Source organism: Lynx canadensis, chromosome D4, assembly GCF_007474595.2.
Source record: "Lynx canadensis isolate LIC74 chromosome D4, mLynCan4.pri.v2, whole genome shotgun sequence".
Classification (NCBI taxonomy): domain Eukaryota; kingdom Metazoa; phylum Chordata; class Mammalia; order Carnivora; family Felidae; genus Lynx; species Lynx canadensis.
In genome coordinates, this window is record NC_044315.2 from 55,057,356 (window position 1) to 55,074,746 (window position 17,391).

General features: G+C 38.7%; 1 protein-coding gene and 1 long non-coding RNA gene across 8 annotated transcripts in view; both read right to left on the minus strand.

Moving 5' to 3' along the window:
• Nucleotides 1-518, minus strand: part of LOC116738430 — a 65,381-nt gene extending 64,863 nt beyond the window's left edge. Inside the window, exon 1 of the long non-coding RNA XR_004344366.1 lies at nucleotides 208-518. This is a non-coding gene — a long non-coding RNA (uncharacterized LOC116738430). The remainder of the gene's footprint in view (nucleotides 1-207) is intronic.
• Nucleotides 519-7,016: 6,498 nt separating this feature from the next.
• APTX (aprataxin) overlaps nucleotides 7,017-17,391 on the minus strand; it is an 81,636-nt gene continuing 71,261 nt past the window's right edge. For 6 of the 7 annotated variants that reach the window (XM_030292582.1, XM_030292581.1, XM_030292583.1 and 3 more), the window contains one exon: nucleotides 8,360-8,888. The gene's annotated coding sequence lies outside the window, so the exon portion shown is untranslated. Of the gene's footprint in view, nucleotides 8,889-17,391 lie in introns of all 7 variants that reach the window. The other variant, XR_004344377.1, reaches the window with a different exon arrangement.

Genomic DNA, 17,391 nt, shown 5'->3' on the forward strand with positions numbered 1-17,391 from the left:
TGCATGGATGGAGGATCCCCTCCATCCTCAACGCACATGCTCATTCTATACTTACCACACATACATACATTACATTTCATACTTACTATCTTCCAAGCACCATGTTTACAGCATCATCTCATAAAAGCCTCCCAACAACCCTGTGAGGCAAATACCACTATTACCCCATTTCACAGATGAGGTAACTCATCAAGGTTAAGCCCTCACCTGGTTGGTAGAGCCAGCATTCAGATCCAAGTGTTCGGACTCAGGAGTTCCCATTCTCAGTCTCTAGGCTATGCTGTCTCCCATCGGACGGCATAGGGCCATTAGTAGAAATGCCAACACGCAACTGCCTCTGAAGAGAAAGAAATGTTCCAACTGACCAGGATGGATTATGCGTCAGAGGCAGAGGAGATGGGTCATCTTGAAGCTCTGAGTATACTAACTCTGTATACAAGTGGTTTTGTTTGCTAAATTAAATCATATTGTCAGCTAAACTTACAGTAATGCAGCAATCACTTTCACTTTCTTCTAGTTTATAATATTTGAAGTTTCCTCCTAAAAAACAAACACTTAAGCTTAAGAAAACACCTTCTAAATGATTTCTGAAGAGATGAAACAATTGTAAAGACTTTGCTAACTGATCCCAATGCAGAGAGACTCTTAAACCAAAAACACTTTTTAATATTTTTTTATTTATTTTTGAAAGAGAGAGAGCCCATGAGCAGGGAGGGGAGGGGGCAGGGAGAGAGGAAGACAGAGAATTCAAAGCAGGGACCATGCTGTCAGCACAAAGCCTGATGTGGAACTCAAACCCACAAACTGTGAGATCATGACCTGAGCCGAATTTGGATACTCAACCAATTGAGCCACCCAGGTGCCCCTTAAACCAAAAAGTTTAAGCTCTGGGTCTCAAATCCCTGCAGAACACCACACACAGACACACACAGACATGCACACATACACACCCCACATATTCATCACACAAACATAAAACGCACATACTACACAAACAACACACACCACAAGCAAACACACCACACACATACCACACACTCCACTCACACACCACAGCACACATTTATTCGTCACAAAAAATATACCATAAATAGCACACATACACCAAACACATGTACATAACACATATATGCCCAACACACAAACCACACACCCATCATATATACACACATATACCACACACACAACACACACTCAGCATGTACACACGGCACACATACACGCTAACAGTAGAGTTGCACCTGCTGCCTATGCTTGTGATACTTAATTGTGGTGTGATATTTATGATGGAATTCATTTTCAATTTGAAGAGTACAGCTCCATAGGGGCAATTGTTTAAACTTGAGAATAAATTAAACGACAATTTGAGTTAATTTTTATAGTCAAAAATGCAGTTTATATTAGCAAAAAAAAAAAAGTATGAGGCTTCAAAAATCATACTCTTAAGCCTACTGAATCACTGTAATTTTAAAATCTTGAATCTGCTATTAGTGGGGGGAAGAAAATCTATTTTGCAATCTGGCACATTCTTATGATGAGTTTCTTACTGTGACTCATGCCATAGATGCCTTGTGCAAATGTATAAGAAAATAACCAGACTGGTATGTGAGGAGAATTCCAATGATGAGAGAAAAGCTGTTTGGGTGCATCAAACCCTTCCCAGCCTTCCCAGCCTTCCCAGCCTTGGGGCTACTAAGGCTGCACACATCATGCCAAAAAAAAAAAAAAAAAAAAAAAAAGTATTCTCACAGAGTGGGGAAGAACTTCATAGGACACCAGTAGGGAAAAAAAGGGGGAAGAATTTTTAAACTTGCCCTATGTCCACTGACAACCACTCTTAAATCTAATAGCTTATATTCTAGCTCTTTTCTTCTCCTAATTCAAAATCTTTTAGCTAAATAGAGCCCCTCAACTGCCTTCAAGCTTAGAGCTAGGGAGAGTGAATGGAGGTGAAGCAAAAGAAGGAAGTTGAGGAAGTTAATGGGAGAGTAGGCTTAGTGGCTTCCTTCACGAGTGGGCTTCTCAAGAGGGAGAAAAGAAAGGTTGAAGCGCACAGGGCTGAGGAAAGTGCAAGATGCACATAACTCAGAAGTTCTTGCCTAATTCTTGACATAGTATGTGCCAAAGAAGTTTATTAAATCCATGATGTATATTCCTTAGTGATTTGGGGTTACACTGCAATCTGGGGCTATCCATGACCATGTAACTATCTCACCCTATTACTTACTGCATTGTGTTTAAGTTTCAGGGGGCAAACTGTCAAGAATTCTTTTATCTTTTTAAATCTACTATATTGAAGAAATCAGGTGTATTTTTTTTTTAGTTTTTTTAATGTTTATTTTTGAGAGAGAGAGAGAGAGAGAGACGGAGACAGAAGCAAGTGGCGAAAGGGCAGAGAGAGAGGGAGACACAGAAACCAAAACAGGCTCCAGGCTCTGAGCTGTCAGCACAGAGCATAATGCAGGGCTCAAACCAAAGAACTGCAAGATCATGACCTGAGCCGAAATCCAAAGCCTAACCGACTGAGCCACCCAGGCACCCCTCGGGTGCATATTTTTATATAAATGTTGATTACAACCAGTCTTTAAAGAAGATCCTAGAAGTTTACTGTGAATCATTTACAACAAACAACATTTGAGACATTCATTATTCTCTTTAATAAAAGCCACTATTAACAGAATACAATTTGTTTAAATAATATTTCAGAAGTGTTAGAGACAGCAAATTAAACAATGGGTTTATTATGTGCTACAGGAAAGGAACAGATTTTTTAGTACTAGAAAAATTCTTATCTTCTCCTTGGGTGTCAGGAGCTTCAAAACAGTTAGTTCAATGAAGAGAAATGCATTTGTCTTAGATACTTTTCTTGAACCTTCAAAATCCAACTAACAAGTACTTTACTGATAAGTTGATCTTCTGTTCTTAAAGTGAAAAATCATATTTCTTTTCGTATAATTTTCTTTCTTTCTAAAGAAGGATTTATGTGATTTTCTTCCATACCCCAGTTGACATAATTTGAAAACACATTTTCATGGTCCAGGTAATTTTCATGTTCTAATAATCCATTACAGAGCATTAAACTTAGGGAACAATTCCCTTCATTTAATAAAATATACATATGCCTCGGGCACCTGGCTGATTCAGTCAGTGGAGCTTTGTGACTCTTGATCTTGGGGTTGTGGGTTCAAGCCCATGTTGGGTGTAGAGATTACTTAAAAATAAAAATCTGTAAAGTATACATAGAGATACATATACATATGCCTGAATAGAAAAACAGAAAATGAGAAACCAAGCCCCTTAAAACATAGACATAAGTTTTTAGGATCAAAACTGAAATATCCAATATTACAGCTATATTTAAAAGTTCCTTGGATATTTTGGCAAATGGGGGTAGGGAGAAGGCAATAAAAAAAAAGTATAACTATCAGAAAAGAGAAAGAATTCTCACATGAGGGTCTATTTAAAAGCTTCAGGATATCAACTAATCATAACTCATCAGAATATTCACTGAGGGGCTAGTTATGAAACAAATTATCCAAATTACTAACTTTCCTATATATTAGCAAAACCCAAAAACGCGATGAAAAATTTAACTCCGAAAGCAAAACTCTTTACATGTAAAGAATAACCACTATCAATAAACTTAAGAAATGTGGAGGATATACTTTGAGAGAAAATTACAAAACTATGCCATAAGACATAAAGGACGATTTGCACCAGTTTCCAGGAATGTTCAAGAGTTGTACAACTGAAGTCCTCCCAGGTCCACTGAAGCCCCACTGAAGGCCAAAATCAGTGACTCTGTGATGCCCAAACCCAGAGAAATGGGCTTCCTTCAGGATCCTTCAGGTCATCCATCAGTGGACAACAGGTAAGAGACCATGCCAAAAGGCATGACCTGGGCCATTTGTCCATGTTAGTTCACACACACACACACACACACACACACACACACACAAGTGGAGTTGAACTATTTCCACAGGCTGCCAGGTTTCCTGGGGTGGGACTATGCTACTTTATATTAGTGAAAGCAATGCTTGCCACTGTGAAGATCAACCCCATTTTCTTTCTTTTTCTTTTTTTTTTTCTTTTTTAGAGAGAGAGAGAGAGAGAGAGAGAGCACAAGCAGAAGAGAAGGGAGAGGGTGAGAGTAAGAGACAGAGAGAGGGAGAAAGACAGAGAGACAGGGGGGGGGGGGGAATCTTAAGTAGGCCCCGTGCTCAGCGCGGAGCCCGATGTGGGGCTCAACCCCAGGACCCTGGGATCATGAGCTAAGCCAAAATCAAGAGTCAGACACTCAGCTAAGCCACCCAGGCACCCCCAAACCCCATTTTCTCAATAGCTGAAGAAATGGAAATTACTTTTTTGCATATTTATAAGTCCAATCAGCCTGGGATAAGAAGAAAGGACAGGAACCAGGTTGATGGGGACCCTGCCATCAACAATACAAATAAGAAGACTCTTATTTAATAAGAGTTAATAAAATAAAAACTGATTTTTTTATAGACCAAAAAAAAAAAAAAAAAAAAAACCTAGAGTTTTGAACTCAATCTCATAAACAGAACAACTTCCAGGAATGTGTTGATGGCTTTCTCCTTGGAAGACTTCTGCCTAGAAATCTGCTGGATACCATTTTTTTTTTTCTTTTTGGATACCATATTAAACAGAGTTTCAAGAGCCATCAAAGTTCTGGCAAGTTTATAATAACCAGAGCCACAGTCTAACCTATACTAGAATTATGAAGAAAATGCACTTAGCTGGGAAAGAATTCTGGATAACTATACTGTGTTATAAAGGCTTTTCAGAATCCACTTCACTTTTCTAACAAAAACAGTGATCATTAAGTGTGTGAAACCAATATTTATTTAGTAGGTTTTTGCCTCCTGGTATATACTAAGGGGATTCCACAAGACAGCTTCTGCCTAGCATTTTCTCCCTATCATGCATGAATCTCTATAAACATGCAAATGGATTAAGGCATGAACTCCACAATACTCTCGTTTAAATGAATACATTTAATGTATCAGTAAAGTAGAGTAATGTATCAGTTAAATACTACCACAAAAAAATGCTGCTTAGCAGATTACCCCAAAACCAAGGAACATGCTACAAGTATTTACTCTCATGTTCATAAATCTGCAGGTCTGCTGAGACAGCTCAGCCTCACACTGTGGGTATATGAGTCGGTTGGGGCAGCTCTGCTCCACGTCATCATTCTTCTGGGTCTAGGGGAGAACTTAGGATATGTTTATGGCAACACAGAAGCACAGGAGGGCAAGCCAAAACACATCAACATATTTGAAGCCTTTGTTGTCATCATGTTCACTAATATCTCATTGGCCAAAAGAAATCACATGGCCCATCCCAACATCAGTAGGGCAGAAAAATATACTACACCTCTGGTAAGAGGAACCACAAAGTCACCTGTCAAAGGGTGGCTTAGTCAGTTAAGCATCTGACTTCGGCTCAGGTCATGATCTCACGGTTCATGAGTCTAGCCCCTAAGCCTGCACTGTCAGTGTAGAGCCTGCTTAGGACTCTCTCTGCAGCCCTCTCAAAATAAAGAAATAAACTTAAATAATAATCTCTCTGCAATGCCATCAGCAAGAGCCAAATTATGGAAAGAGCCCAAATGTCTATTGACTGATGAATGGGCAAAGAAGAATTCCACACACAATGGAATACTAGTTGGCAATCAAAAAGAATGAAATCTTGTCATTTGCAAAAATGTGGATGGAACTAGAGTGTATTATGCTAGGCAAACTAAGTCGGGCAGAGAAAGATTTCACTCATATGTGGAACATAAGAAACACAACAGATGAACATAGGGGAAGGGAAGAAAAATACGATAAAAACAGGGAGGCAAACCATAACAGATTCTTTAATACAGAGAACAAACTGGGGGTTGCTAGAGGGGAGTCAGTGGGAAGATGGGCTAAATGGGTGATGGGCATTAAGAAGGGCACTCATTGGATGAGCACTGGGTGTTATATGTAAGTGATGAATCACTGGGTTGTATTCCTGAAACCAATACCACACTGTATGTTAACTAACCTGAATTTAAATAAATAATTTAAAAAAGAAGAATCATCTCTCTGCAACAATCCTCTGTATAAAAAGGTGTGTGTACGTGCACGCGCACGCGTGTGTGTGTACAAAATTTTTCTTTCAAACCAGGTAGATCAGAAACTTCCTAGAATTTAAACCTTGAACATAGTGACACAAAACTGAAAATGGTAAGAGTTCACTCATTCTTCTGGTTGCCCTGAAGATGCCATTTTGTGATTACTGCTTCCCAGATTCTCAGAGTTGCTTTATACTTCTGACCCCTCTGAATCCCCCTCTTCACATTTCCTTCAACTCTGTGAACCACCCTTTCATCCTACCAATAAATATATTTTTTTGCTTCAATGAGTAAAATTTATTTCTGTTGCTTTCAAAGAATTCTATCAGGTGCAGATCCCTTTCCATTTTCTATCCTCCAAGGAGATGAGAGAGAGAGAGAGAGAGAGAGAGAGAAAGCGAGTGCACTGAAGATGTCTTAAAGCAAATAATAAGTCATGCCTTCACTCAAGAATCTAGTATCTAAAATCATTTCATGAAAATGACTGTTGCCGTGGCAACCTTTCAGTGTGTATTCAGTGACTTTATGTGCATTGATTAACATTTTAATGTAAACCAAACTGTATTGGCTTATTTGGCCTTGATTCCTTTTTAAATATAGATTGTTCTGTCTCATAAAAGTAATCAGAGCTTCTATTCAAGATGGCTGACTAAACAAGTAAATTTACTTTCCCCCTACAGTTCCTATTGGAATGACACTGTAAAGGAAGGCCCTCCATGTTTATCTCCCACCCACCATTCTATACACCTATACACGCACGTACACACACATACACACACACTCATGAAAACCACTAAAGTCCCAAGTCCTGTCATCAGAATCTGTTCTGATGATCCAACATGGTCAATAAGGTTAATATCCCTCCCATTAGTTGGATTAAATACAGTCAAAGTCAAAATTGTGAGACTTTTTTATTAGATTCTGACAAGTTGAATAGGAAATTCATCTGGAAAAGAAACTGTAGACAAGACAATAAAATGTTAAAGAAGAACACTGATCAGACAGGCCATGACCATAGAGAAAGTCAAAGTGGATAGCAGAAAAGTGGCCCAAAGAGTCTAGAGAGATAAAGCTCTAGGGAGAGGTGTGCCTATTTCTCATTCTGCTGAACCACCCACAAGCACTCCCTTATTATCTGCATCCAGGACAAGTTCACCAGAACTTTAGGTAGCAAATTGTTTCCAAGGCCGTATAAACCACTGAGCACCATGCAACATTCATGTGCTACCTGATTCTGAGATTTAGCAGCTCATTGACTCAGAAAACAATTTCATCCTTCCTGAAGAAACCAGTCAGGCAGTCAAAAAAGATAAATAAAAGGAAATAAAGAGGTGGATTCACATGTATTGATGTCAACAATTGATTTTACATCTTCAGAGAACTTAGGGAAAATGTTTAAATATAGTCATAAAAATAAATAGATTTTATACACACACAAAGGATCAAAAGGATGAAGCACAAAGAACAAGTCAATTATAAGCAGCAATCCATCCAATGGCAGCATCTCACACAATGCAAGACCCAGAAAGGTGACATTAGGCAGCAAAGAAACGCAAAGGTGCTGAGTACAAGAGGCACAAAGATTCTACAGTGAAGAAAACAGAGGTGGAAGCTTGTACCAGTTTGTCTCACCCTCATAGGAGTGTCCTACAAGCTCAGCTAGGTGAAATGAAAGTAAGAGTAGAGAAAGGAGGAGGAGTGGGGAGGAAAAGAAGAAAAAGAGTGAAGAATAAAGAAATTCTACAAAACCATGGTAACAAAAATTGAGAGTTTAGTAATAGCTCAATATAACTGAAATAGGGAGCCCATAACAGACTTGTGTATGTATTAAAATTTAGTTCACCATAAATGTGGCATTTCAAATGAATGAGAATGAAGGCTAGTTTAAAACGAGTTGGAGTTAGATAAAAATTGAAAAAATAAAGATGGATCCCTATGTCACACTACCAAAATTTAAATACCACATATAATGAAGATCTAAAGTAAAAAAAAAAAACAAAAGTATAAAACTACCAAAAGAAAATATGAGAACATATGGATAAGGAAGGCCTACTTAAGCAAAATATAAAATCCAGAAACAAGAAATTAGTTTTATAAAACGGAATGCCTGGGGTACCTGGGTGGCTCAGTCGGTTGAGGGTCCCACTCTTGATTTTGGCTTGGGTCATGGTCCCAGGGTCATGGGATCAAGTTCCGCATCAAGCCCACATTGGGCTCTGTGCTGAGCATGGAGCCTGCTGGGGATTTCCTCTCTCTGCCTCTGCCCTTCTCCCCCCTTCATGTTCCCTCTTCTGTATGATGAGAACATAAAAAAATTAAAGATTATAAAATTAAAAGGTAATATTTGCAAAATATTTGCAATATAAGTAAAAAATAAGAAAAAAGAGTGAGGGAACTTAATTTTTTTTCATGTGCAAAGGAATACTGGTAGACACTGTTCAATGTCTCTAATTTACATTCTATGCTGCTTCTGTAATAATAAAAATTTTAGTTGAGCATGGATTTGCCAAAAATAAAGGTTATATCTCACAGCTGCCCTTAAAGCTTGGTCACCTTTGGCTTGTGGCTGAATTCTGGCCATGGTAATACAAAAAGAAGAATCATGGAGGAGATTCCAGGAAACTTCCTCAAAGAGTATGTGTGAATCCTTGATCCCCTTCTTCACCTTCTCTTCCATCCTCCTGCCCAGAACACAGATGCTTCCATCTTGGACTTGTGGTCAAGGTGAGGAGTTGGATTTATATAGGAAGGAGTTCCCCTTATCCTGTGGAAGACAGTCAAGAATGGTATGCATGTAGATGAGTGGCAGCAAAGGGATGGAAAGTTGAGCAAAATAATACTTACTGGTCTCAATGTGCTTGATGAAGCAAGAGAAAACCTAGCTAAAAGAGTAAGGGAAGTGACAACTTAAGGACAATGGTACCGACATGGCACTGTTCTTGAAAACAATGAAGAAAGAACCTGAAAACAGCAATGCCACAGAATGAAAGGAGAGCCTAGCAAGAGTTTAAGGCCATAAATGTGTAGTGGTACCAATCTGCAAGGTTTATTACAAGACCTACTAATACTTGTCTCTAACATCGACTAGTTAATCTGAAGCTAGAAGCAAAGAAAGCAAATTGAGGCATCAATCCATGGTTGGGATATAATAGAGTGGGTTTAGCAATAGAATAGAAGTAAAAGGAGTATTTATGGGAGAACATTTTTTTAAGATTTTATTTTTAAATAATCTCTACACCCAACGTGGGGCTAGAACTCACAACCCCGAGATCAAGAGTCACACACTCTGGGGCACCTGGGTGACTCAGTAAGTTGGGCGTCCAACTCTTGATTTCGGCTCAGGTCATGACCTCACAATCGCGAGATTGAGCCCCACATCAGGCTCCATGTTCAGCATGGAGAGATTCTCTCTCTCCCTCTGCGCCTCTCCCCACTCACATGCTCTCTCTTTCTCTAAAGTAAGTAAGTAAGTAAGTAAGTAAATAAATAAATAAATAAATAAATAAATAAATAAATAAATAAAAAGAGTCACATACTCTACCAACTAAGCCAGCGAGGCCTCCTTATGGGAGAATATTTTAGATGATCAAACATGAGGCTCATAGAGAAGAAAGAAAGCCTAAGATGGGTTTACTAAACTGGGAGGAAGTGGCAGGACCAAGAAATTGAAGATTTTGACAATGGTGAAAAACAGAGTGGAAATGAAGCTATAGAAAAGCTAAGGGCTGGACCCAAGGATCAGGATACTTGAATTTTACTCAAAAAAATGTAATGAAAATTTTCTTCTAAACATTTCTTCTGAGGTGCCTGGGTGGCTCAGTCGGTTAAGCATCCGACTTCAGCTCAGGTCAAGATCTCGTGGTTCACGAGTTTGAGCCCCACGTCGGGCTCTGTGCTGATAGCTCAGAGACTGGAACCTGCTTCAGATTCTGTGTCTCCCTCTCTCTCTGCCCCTTTCCCACTCACACTCTGTCTCTTTCTCTCAAAAATAATTAAAAACATTTTTTAAAATGTTTAAATATTTCTTCTAAAAGGAAGATATTCTAGAAGAAGGCCAGTTCCAGAATATGACCATGGAAGAGACAGGAAAAGTGTAGCACAGTGGTTAAAAGCACAGACTTTGAGCCAGGAAGAATTTCTGTTACTAGTTTTGTTATTTATCTTCACCATGCCTGTTTATAAGATTGTTGTGAGGAATAAAAGAAATAAGTTGCTTAAAGAGCTTTGTTCAGTGTCCAGCACATAATAAGCTTTCAATAATTGATAGATTTAAAAAAACAAAAAGGAGAAAAAACACAGACATGCCCTATTATTCTGTCTACTATTAATTAAGATACACAACACATTATGAAGTGGGAAAATGTAATACCTTTAACACTGATGCTAATTTTGCCTATGGGCAGCAAACATTTCCAAATTGTAATCAAATATCTAATAAGAAACAAGTGAAAAGCCTAATCCAATCATGAGCTCTTCTTTTACTCTGATTGAAAATGTCTAAGAAAATGAATACGCACTATAGTTCAGAAGGAATGCCTATTACAATGAACAAAGCAATTACAGCAAAAACTCAACCCCCTCAACTGAGCCAACATTTTGAAAAGAGGAAAGAAGTATTTTTAATTGAAAGATATTTTTAATGAAAAAGAACCGATTTCCAGATAACAAGTAAAAAATAATCGTAAGTAAACAACCATGGAGCCAGTATGCTTAGAGATAGTAGAAATATTCTTGGTAAAGCTGGAAAGGATGTCAGAGTTACCTAGTGCAGTCAGCATGATAGGTGTCAGAAAGCTTTCCCTAGTCCATATGCCCTTATCACTCCTCCTTCACTCTTTAAAATATAGCCTGAAGTATGGGAAATGTGTACTGCACATCAAAAGTATTAAATAAACCAATTCAGCAGAAGCCCTTACAATGCAGTTGGAGAAAAGGTATAGCCCCTGTTATGGGCTAAAGGAATGACTGCACACTTGTTATCTGCTAGTTAGGTTTTAGGGCTAGTTAGGTTTGTTCTGTGATATACCAAAATCCATTTAACTCAAATGGCTTTAGACCACACGACTATCAGGCAATACCTGCTGTTCAGTGCCTGGCACATAGCAGGTACTCAACAAAAGTTATTAAAATCCATTTGTTTACTTATGTACCCAACATTTAGTGAGTGCCTAATATGTGCCAAACATTATTCTAAACATTAGAAATACAGCAAACCCATTTTTAAATTTTGTCTTTATTTTGGTGCTATTTGCATTATGAAAGTAATGCATGATTATTGCTCAAAGTGAAATACAAAGACATATCAAAATTTTCTTTGTGGTCAAACATGGGATCAACTGTTTTAAATGTTCCATGAACATATGGGGAGAAAAGTGTTTCTTCTCTATTCAAAGGATGAAAGGTCTTTTTCCTATATTTATGAGTGCATGTGCACATGTGGGTGCTTGCATACACATGCAAAAAGTTTACTTATTCTACTGTTCAAGTCCTACATGTCCTTATTTTTTTACCCCCTGGAGATGTCCAGTTTTGATATGCACACACCAAAATCTCTTACAATAATTATTTTATCTCACCAGTCAATGAAAATGGAGATTGAAGAATCATACAACAATGAATTGAGATGCAAGAGCTAAAGTAATCCATTTGTTAAGCACCAAATGAATCAGAAAAACATTAAATGAGTTGTTAACAGAACTGTTTATAGCCAGGGGTGCCTGGATGGCTCAGTCGGTTGAGCGGCCGACTTCAGCTCAGGTCATGATCTCACGGTCCGTGAGTTCGAGCCCCGCGTCGGGCTCTGTGCTGACAGCTCAGAGCCTGGAGCCTGTTTCAGATTCTGTGTCTCCCTCTCTCTGACCCTCCCCCATTCATGCTCTGTCTCTCTCTGTCTCAAAAATGAATAAATGTTAAAAAAAATTTTTTTTAAATAAAAAAAAAAAAGAACTGTTTATAGCCAGACTTCAAGCTGTATTACAAAGCTATAATCAGCAAGACAGTATGGTACTGGCACAAAAACAGACACTCAGATCAATGGAACAGAATAAAGAACCCAGAAATGGACCCACAAATGTATGGCCAACTAATCTTTGACAAAGCAGGAAAGAATATCCAATGGAATAAAGACAGTCTCTTCAGCAAGTGGTGCTGGGAAAACTGGACAGCAACATGCAGGAGAATGAACCTGGACCACTTTCTTACATCACACACAAAATTAAACTCAAAATGGATGAAAGACTTAAATACAAGACAGGAAGCCATCAAAATCCTCGAGAAGAAAGCAGGCAAAAACCTCTTTGATCCTGGCCGCAGCAACTTCTTACTCAACATGTCTCTGGAGGCAAAGGAAACAAAAGCAAAAATGAACTATTGGGACCTCATCAAAATAAAAAGCTTCTGCACAGTGAAGGAAACAATCAGCAAAACTAAAAGGCAACTGACAGAATGGGAGAAGATATTTGCAAACAACATATCAGATAAATGGTTTGTATCTAAAATCTATAAAGAAGTTATCAAACTCAACACCCAAAAAACAAATAATCCAGTGAAGAAATGGGCAAAAGACATGAACAGACACTTCTCCAAAGAAGACATCCAGATGACCAACCGACACATGAAAAAATGCTCAACATCACTCATCATCAGGGAAATACAAATCAAAACCACAATGAGATACCACTTCACACCTGTCAGAATGGCTAACATTAACAACTCAGGCAACAACAGATGTTGACAAGGATACAGAGAAAGAGGATCTCTTTTGCACTGCTGGTGGGAATGCAAACTGGTGCAGCCACTCTGAAAAACAGTGTGGAGGTTCCTCAAAAAATTAAAAACAGAACTACTCTATGACCCAGCAATTGCACTACTAGGTATTTATCCAAGGGATACAGGTATGCTGTTTTGAAGGGGCACATGCACCCCAATGTTTATAGCAGCACTATCAACAATAGCCAAAGTATGGCAAGAGCCCAAATGCCCACCGATGGATTAATGGATAAAGATGTTGTATATACATATACAGTGGAGTATTACTCGGCAATCAAAAAGAAGGAAATCTCACCATTTGCAACTACATGGATGGAACTAGAAGGTATTATGCTAAGTGAAATTAGTCAGAGAAAGACAAGTATCATATGACTTCACTCATATGAGGACTTAAAGACACAGAACAGATGAACCCAAGGGTAGGGAAGCAAAAATAAAAAATAAAAACAGGGAAGGGGACAAAACATAAGAGACTCTTAAATGTGGAGAACAGAGGGTTACTGGAGGGGTTGTAGGAGGAAGGATGGGCTAAATGGGTAAGGGGCATTAAGGAATCTAACCCTGAAATCATTGTTGCACTATATGCTAACTAACTTGGATGTAAATTTAAAAAATAAAAATAAAATTGTATACTGTAAAAAAAAAAAAAAAAGAACTGTCTATAGCTAAATACATTGTGGATTAAATGTTTTTTTCTTCAGAAAAATCCTTTTTCTGTTGATGTCAAATTAAATCCCTCAAAACACAACAACTACATATCAGATCATTTACCTCTTCTATGAGTCATAATTATTCCTGTTGGCTCATTTTTAATTTTTTTTTTTCAACGTTTATTTATTTTTGGGACAGAGAGAGACAGAACATGAACAGGGGAGGGGCAGAGAGAGAGGGAGACACAGAATCAGAAACAGGCTCCAGGCTCTGAGCCATCAGCCCAGAGCCCGACGCGGGGCTCGAACTCCCGGACCGCGAGATCGTGACCTGGCTGAAGTCGGACGCTTAACCGACTGCGCCACCCAGGCGCCCCGTCCTGTTGGCTCATTTTTAATGTGGGCTTTTGTATGGTTGAAAATGACTGTGCAATTAGGTAATTCTGTTAAAAAGACAAAAATTAGGTTTTTCTCTCCAGAAACAGAAGCCATATGAATACAGTGATGAGAAACTAAAAAGCAGTTCAGAAACACTTTTAACTATAATACAAAGTCCTGTTTGGCTAGCCTACAAACATGATTGTGAGCAAATAATCTGCCTGCATTGTTCATCTTTAAAGGTCCTTCGCTTTCCTTTTAGACAACTCCCCTCCAGGTTTCAAATAAGGAGCAAATAATGTGCAAAACACAATTATGTTACAGGTATACAGTAGCCCAATCCAGAAAGAAATGAGCCACAGAAGGAGATGCCCTGCTGATCATCTTTGCTATTAGTCACATTGTTTAAAGCTTCATAGGTTTTGTATGGATAGAACACAGAGAAAACCTTTCTATAACAAAAGGCCCAGAGGATGGATACTACGGTAAGGACAGGTGTTTATAGTTCTACAAAATGTTTACTTTTCATACAGGACAACAAATGAGTTCATCCGCACATGGCCAAATGACAGGGAGTTTAATCTTGAAGTTGACCAGAGTTCCAAACACTTGTGAAGTAAATTTGCTTAAAATCTTCACTCATCAGATTATTTTCCCACTTTGAAAACTTAATAGTTTATTAAGTAATGTAGAAACTAGTGCTGCAAGCCCTTATCTTTAGAGGAGGGACTAAAGATTATTTAGTTTTTCTTGAAATTCTTTTACATTAAAATGACTTGTTTTGTCAAGAACACTTTATTTGGTCTGAGGGTATATTTGGCATCTACCAAAATGAATCTGAAAACTATTCATTTCTGCATCATTCCTTATGTGAGCAAAAAAAAACAAAAAACAAAAAACAAAACAAATAAGAATTCCTATGAATAGATTGAACCAATTCTACCATTAAGTTTCCTTTGAAAATAATTCTTTGCCATAATCATCATAGTTATTTAGTGACCATCTACCCAGTGCTTTACCCTCATTATTTCATTTAATACTCTCAATCATCCTACAAGGGGTGCCTGGGAGGCTCAGTAGGTTAAGCATATGACTCTTAATTTCGGCTCAGGTCATGATCTCATGGTTTGAGTTCGAGACCGACATCAGGCTCTGTGCTGACAGTGCAGAGCCTGCTTAGGATTCTCTCTCTCCCTCTCTCACTGCCTCTCTCTCTCTCTCTCTCAAAAATAAATAAACATTTTTTAAAAATATTCTCAGTAATCCTTAAGGGTAGACAATATTACAGGTGACCTTATGAAGAGGACTAAGGAAAGTATAACATAACAAGGCCATCCAAGTTACTGCCTTCACCTCAGCCAGGTTTAGTCATTCTCAACTTGTCTGCTAACATGCCATGACGTAAATTCAAGGCTCAGTGATCAGTTTAAGGGAGATGTTATGTGTGGATGCAGAAGGGGGCACCTAGACGTAAGGAAAGAGTTCTAACTTCGGATTATCTAATTCCCCACTCCCTACCTTAGACTGGGTCATTACCACACTGAACTGTAAATTCCTCAAGCAAAGTGAAACTAAAGCCATCTTCCCCGTGGCATTGCTGCCAAGGCTGGTGACTGGCACAAATGGAGCCTCAGTACTGTTTATCTAGTGCCTCTATTCCCAGCAGACCATATTACCTAGTTCTTAGCAGGAGAGGGAAGAAATCTCATCTTGAAGGGGCCAATTTCTATTTCTCATGGCAAACATAGCATGGCAATTCCTTTTGTCCCCAAAGACCTCCCTATCCTCACGGCCCACCTCCATGCCTGGGCAGCCTAACGCTCTCTGTGCCCATCTTGCTCTTATGAATGAGTTCCCATCTCTTTCTCAAAAAGTAATGCCACTCTGGTGTCCCTGCCACCACCAGTAACTCTGCCTTTATAGAACACTGTGCTCAGCAGGTCAGTCAGGCTCCTGGAAATGCAAACTGGAGTTTCAAAAGGATGAAAAGATTCCTGGAGGATTTTGTGGTGTTTTGGAGAGTGCCTCTGGGCAGATCACACACTGTGACAAGTTCTTTCCAAATTGTAACAATTCAGTCACACCTTCTACAAAGAACTGATTTTTTCACAGTTACCATGGTGGTAGCTGCCCTTGCTCATTTTCCCCCAAATCTTGAAGTGACTTGGGATTATGATACTGACGCAAACGCATGGTTTTCTAAACACTGCTCCCATTCCAAGGTGCCTATGAACTGGCAAATAAGAACAGGCAGGAGGTGAGGGAACCCTACTGATGGCCACAATGGAGTTGGAAACAGTTTGGCACATCCGGCCCAGGGAAGGCGTCCCACTCCCCACTCCCACTGTTGTCAGAGGAAGAAAAACCAGCTGGACGGGAAGTGGGGGCCTCACACTCTAGTCTAAGTTGCATGGCCTTCTGCTGGCAGTTTTACGTTTCTCCCTTGAAATTCTTCTCTTTAATCACAGATTCTCATTAAAGGAAGAAAACATTGGGAGGGAAGGAAGAAACAGACACTTCATATAAAAAATTTTCCCCATTAGATAATGCTTAAAAATTCTTTAACTAGACATTCACAGGCAAAGAAATAAATGAATCTAGACACAGACTTTATACCTTTCACAAAAAATTAACTCAAAAAGATCACAAACCAAAATGTAAAATACGAAACTATAAAACTCCTAGAAGACTACATGAGATAAAATCCAGGTGACCCTGGGTCTGGTGATGACTTTACAATACCAAAAGCACAATCCATAAAAAATAATAATAATAATAATAAGTTGTAAAATAAATAAATAAATACATACATAGTACTTCATTAAAATTAAAATCCCTCAACCGGGGACAAAATTTTTTGTTGTACAAATAAAGCTGAAATGCGAACTCCAATCTTGAAAAGATAATGTTCTGCTAGGAATTTATTCAAGGGATACAGGAGTACTGATGCATAGGGGCACTTGTACCCCAATGTTCATAGCAGCACTCTCAACAATAGCCAAATTATGGAAAGAGCCTAAATGTCCATCAACTGATGAATGGATAAAGAAATTGTGGTATATATACACAATGGAATACTACGTGGCAATGAGAAAAAATGAAATATGGCCTTTTGTAGCAACGTGGATGGAACTGGAGAGTGTAATGCTAAGTGAAATAAGCCATACAGAGAAAGACAGATACCATATGGTTTCACTCTTATGTGGATCCTAGAAACTTAACAGGAACCCATGGGGGAGGGGAAGGAAAAAAAAAAAAAAGAGAGGTTAGAGTGGGAGAGAGCCAAAGCATAGGAGACTGTTAAAAACTGAGAACAAACTGAGGGTTGATGGGGGGTGGGAGGGAGGGGAGGGTGGGTGATGGGTATTGAGGAGGGCACCTTTTGGGATGAGCACTGGGTGTTGTATGGAAACCAATTTGTCAATAAATTTCATATATATAAAAATAAATAAATAAATAAATAAATAAATA